Here is a 6,000-nt window from a genome sequence, read left to right as displayed (position 1 = left end):
CAATCCTGGTGGTATCGTGTGGTTACTGCTGCGATACACTCATACAAACCTAGTGTTATCATCGTGTAGCTGATGCAATCCTAGTGGTATCGTGTGGTTACTGCTGCGATACACTCATACAAACCTAGTGTTATCATCGTGTTGCTGATGCAATCCTAGTGGTATCGTGTGGTTACTGCTGCGATACACTCATACAAACCTAGTGTTATCATCGTGTTGCTGATGCAATCCTGGTGGTATCGTGTGGTTACTGCTGCGATACACTCATACAAACCTAGTGTTATCATTGTGTAGCTGATGCAATCCTAGTGGTATCGTGTGGTTACTGCTGCGATACACTCGTACAAACCTAGTGTTATCATCGTGTTGCTGATGCAATCCTGGTGGTATCGTGTGGTTACTGCTGCGATACACTCATACAAACCTAGTGTTATCATCGTGTTGCTGATGTAATCCTAGTGGTATCGTGTGGTTACTGCTGCGATACACTCATACAAACCTAGTGTTATCATCGTGTTGCTGATGCAATCCTAGTGGTATCGTGTGGTTACTGCTGCGATACACTCATACAAACCAAGTGTTATCATCGTGTTGCTGATGCAATCCTGGTGGTATCGTGTGGTTACTGCTGCGATACACTCATACAAACCTAGTGTTATCATCGTGTTGCTGATGCAATCCTGGTGGTATCGTGTGGTTACTGCTGCGATACACTCATACAAACCAAGTGTTATCATCGTGTTGCTGATGCAATCCTGGTGGTATCGTGTGGTTACTGCTGCGATACACTCATACAAACCTAGTGTTATCATCGTGTTGCTGATGCAATCCTGGTGGTATCGTGTGGTTACTGCTGCGATACACTCATACAAACCAAGTGTTATCATCGTGTTGCTGATGCAATCCTGGTGGTATCGTGTGGTTACTGCTGCGATACACTCATACAAACCTAGTGTTATCATCGTGTTGCTGATGCAATCCTGGTGGTATCGTGTGGTTACTGCTGCGATACACTCATACAAACCTAGTGTTATCATTGTGTAGCTGATGCAATCCTAGTGGTATCGTGTGGTTACTGCTGCGATACACTCGTACAAACCTAGTGTTATCATCATGTTGCTGATGCAATCCTGGTGGTATCATGTGGTTACTGCTGCGATACACTCATACAAACCTAGTGTTATCATCGTGGTGCTGATTTAATCCTAGTGGTATCGTGTGGTTACTGCTGCGATACACTCATACAAACCTAGTGTTATCATCGTGTTGCTGATGCAATCCTAGTGGTATCGTGTGGTTACTGCTGCGATACACTCATACAAACCTAGTGTTATCATCGTGTTGCTGATGCAATCCTGGTGGTATCGTGTGGTTACTGCTGCGATACAATCATACAAACCAAGTGTTATCATCGTGTTGCTGATGCAATCCTGGTGGTATCGTGTGGTTACTGCTGCGATACACTCATACAAACCTAGTGTTATCATCGTGTTGCTGATGCAATCCTGGTGGTATCGTGTGGTTACTGCTGCGATACACTCATACAAACCTAGTGTTATCATCGTGTTGCTGATACAATCCTGGTGGTATCGTGTGGTTACTGCTGCGATACACTCATACAAACCTAGTGTTATCATCGTGTTGCTGATGCAATCATGGTGGTATCGTGTGGTTACTGCTGCGATACACTCATACAAACCTAGTGTTATCATCGTGTTGCTGATGCAATCCTGGTGGTATCGTGGGATTACTGCTGTGATACACTCATACAAACCTAGTGTTATCATCGTCTTGCTGATGCAATCCTGGTGGTATCATGTGGTTACTGCTGCGATACACTCATACAAACCTAGTGTTATCATCGTGTAGCTGATGCAATCCTAGTGGTATCGTGTGGTTACTGCTGCAATACACTCATACAAACCTAGTGTTATCATCGTGTTGCTGATGCAATCCTGGTGGTATCGTGTGGTTACTGCTGCGATACACTCATACAAACCTAGTGTTATCATCGTGTAGCTGATGCAATCCTAGTGGTATCGTGTGGTTACTGCTGCGATACACTCATACAAACATAGTGTTATCATCGTGTTGCTGATGCAATCCTAGTGGTATCGTGTGGTTACTGCTGCGATACACTCATACAAACATAGTGTTATCATCGTGTTGCTGATGCAATCCTGGTGGTATCGTGTGGTTACTGCTGCGATACACTCATACAAACCTAGTGTTATCATTGTGTAGCTGATGCAATCCTAGTGGTATCGTGTGGTTACTGCTGCGATACACTCGTACAAACCTAGTGTTATCATCGTGTTGCTGATGCAATCCTGGTGGTATCGTGTGGTTACTGCTGCGATACACTCATACAAACCTAGTGTTATCATCGTGTTGCTGATGTAATCCTAGTGGTATCGTGTGGTTACTGCTGCGATACACTCATACAAACCTAGTGTTATCATCGTGTTGCTGATGCAATCCTAGTGGTATCGTGTGGTTACTGCTGCGATACACTCATACAAACCTAGTGTTATCATCGTGTTGGTGATGCAATCCTAGTGGTATCGTGTGGTTACTGCTGCGATACACTCATACAAACCTAGTGTTATCATCGTGTTGCTGATGCAATCCTGGTGGTATCGTGTGGTTACTGCTGCGATACACTCATACAAACCAAGTGTTATCATCGTGTTGCTGATGCAATTCTGGTGGTATCGTGTGGTTACTGCTGCGATACACTCATACAAACCTAGTGTTATCATCGTGTTGCTGATGCAATCCTGGTGGTATCGTGTGGTTACTGCTGCGATACACTCATACAAACCAAGTGTTATCATCGTGTTGCTGATGCAATCCTGGTGGTATCGTGTGGTTACTGCTGCGATACACTCATACAAACCTAGTGTTATCATCGTGTTGCTGATGCAATCCTGGTGGTATCGTGTGGTTACTGCTGCGATACACTCATACAAACCTAGTGTTATCATCGTGTAGCTGATGCAATCCTAGTGGTATCGTGTGGTTACTGCTGCGATACACTCATACAAACCTAGTGTTATCATCGTGTTGCTGATGCAATCCTAGTGGTATCGTGTGGTTACTGCTGCGATACACTCATACAAACCTAGTGTTATCATCGTGTTGCTGATGCAATCCTAGTGGTATCGTGTGGTTACTGCTGCGATACACTCATACAAACCTAGTGTTATCATCGTGTTGCTGATGCAATCCTGGTGGTATCGTGTGGTTACTGCTGCGATACACTCATACAAACCTAGTGTTATCATCGTGTAGCTGATGCAATCCTAGTGGTATCGTGTGGTTACTGCTGCGATACACTCGTACAAACCTAGTGTTATCATCGTGTTGCTGATGCAATCCTGGTGGTATCGTGTGGTTACTGCTGCGATACACTCATACAAACCTAGTGTTATCATCGTGTTGCTGATGTAATCCTAGTGGTATCGTGTGGTTACTGCTGCGATACACTCATACAAACCTAGTGTTATCATCGTGTTGCTGATGCAATCCTAGTGGTATCGTGTGGTTACTGCTGCGATACACTCATACAAACCTAGTGTTATCATCGTGTTGCTGATGCAATCCTAGTGGTATCGTGTGGTTACTGCTGCGATACACTCATACAAACCTAGTGTTATCATCGTGTTGCTGATGCAATCCTGGTGGTATCGTGTGGTTACTGCTGCGATACACTCATACAAACCAAGTGTTATCATCGTGTTGCTGATGCAATCCTGGTGGTATCATGTGGTTACTGCTGCGATACACTCATACAAACCTAGTGTTATCATCGTGTTGCTGATGCAATCCTGGTGGTATCGTGTGGTTACTGCTGCGATACACTCATACAAACCAAGTGTTATCATCGTGTTGCTGATGCAATCCTGGTGGTATCGTGTGGTTACTGCTGCGATACACTCATACAAACCTAGTGTTATCATCGTGTTGCTGATGCAATCCTGGTGGTATCGTGTGGTTACTGCTGCGATACACTCATACAAACCTAGTGTTATCATCGTGTAGCTGATGCAATCCTAGTGGTATCGTGTGGTTACTGCTGCGATACACTCATACAAACCTAGTGTTATCATCGTGTTGCTGATGCAATCCTAGTGGTATCGTGTGGTTACTGCTACGATACACTCATACAAACCTAGTGTTATCATCGTGTTGCTGATGCAATCCTGGTGGTATCGTGTGGTTACTGCTGCGATACACTCATACAAACCTAGTGTTATCATTGTGTAGCTGATGCAATCCTAGTGGTATCGTGTGGTTACTGCTGCGATACACTCGTACAAACCTAGTGTTATCATCGTGTTGCTGATGCAATCCTGGTGGTATCGTGTGGTTACTGCTGCGATACACTCATACAAACCTAGTGTTATCATCGTGTTGCTGATGTAATCCTAGTGGTATCGTGTGGTTACTGCTGCGATACACTCATACAAACCTAGTGTTATCATCGTGTTGCTGATGCAATCCCAGTGGTATCGTGTGGTTACTGCTGCGATACACTCATACAAACCTAGTGTTATCATCGTGTTGCTGATGCAATCCTAGTGGTATCGTGTGGTTACTGCTGCGATACACTCATACAAACCTAGTGTTATCATCGTGTTGCTGATGCAATCCTGGTGGTATCGTGTGGTTACTGCTGCGATACACTCATACAAACCTAGTGTTATCATCATGTAGCTGATGCAATCCTAGTGGTATCGTGGGATTACTGCTGCGATACACTCATACAAACCTAGTGTTATCATCGTGTTGCTGATGCAATCCTGGTGGTATCGTGGGATTACTGCTGCGATACACTCATACAAACCTAGTGTTATCATCGTATTGCTGATGCAATCTTAGTGGTATCGTGGGATCACTGCTGCGATACACTCATACAAACCTAGTGTTATCATCGTGTAGCTGATGCAATCCTGGTGGTATCGTGTGGTTACTGCTGCGATACACTCATACAAACCTAGTGTTATCATCGTTTAGCTGATGCAATCCTAGTGGTATCGTGTGGTTACTGCTGCGATACACTCATACAAACCTAGTGTTATCATCGTGTAGCTGATGCAATCCTGGTGGTATCATGTGGTTACTGCTGCGATCCACTCATACAAACCTAGTGTTATCATCGTGTAGCTGATGCAATCCTAGTGGTATCGTGTGGTTACTGCTGCGATACACTCATACAAACCAAGTGTTATCATCGTGTTGCTGATGCAATCCTGGTGGTATCGTGTGGTTACTGCTGCGATACACTCATACAAACCTAGTGTTATCATCGTGTTGCTGATGCAATCCTGGTGGTATCGTGTGGTTACTGCTGCGATACACTCATACAAACCAAGTGTTATCATCGTGTTGCTGATGCAATCCTGGTGGTATCGTGTGGTTACTGCTGCGATACACTCATACAAACCTAGTGTTATCATCGTGTTGCTGATGCAATCCTGGTGGTATCGTGTGGTTACTGCTGCGATACACTCATACAAACCTAGTGTTATCATCGTGTAGCTGATGCAATCCTAGTGGTATCGTGTGGTTACTGCTGCGATACACTCATACAAACCTAGTGTTATCATCGTGTTGCTGATGCAATCCTAGTGGTATCGTGTGGTTACTGCTACGATACACTCATACAAACCTAGTGTTATCATCGTGTTGCTGATGCAATCCTGGTGGTATCGTGTGGTTACTGCTGCGATACACTCATACAAACCTAGTGTTATCATTGTGTAGCTGATGCAATCCTAGTGGTATCGTGTGGTTACTGCTGCGATACACTCGTACAAACCTAGTGTTATCATCGTGTTGCTGATGCAATCCTGGTGGTATCGTGTGGTTACTGCTGCGATACACTCATACAAACCTAGTGTTATCATCGTGTTGCTGATGTAATCCTAGTGGTATCGTGTGGTTACTGCTGCGATACACTCATACAAACCTAGTGTTATCATCGTGTTGCTGATG

Source organism: Saccoglossus kowalevskii, chromosome 15 (assembly GCF_978046115.1).
Source record: "Saccoglossus kowalevskii chromosome 15, keSacKowa6.1, whole genome shotgun sequence".
NCBI lineage: Eukaryota > Metazoa > Hemichordata > Enteropneusta > Harrimaniidae > Saccoglossus > Saccoglossus kowalevskii.
Note: the sequence above shows the minus strand (reverse complement) of the source record.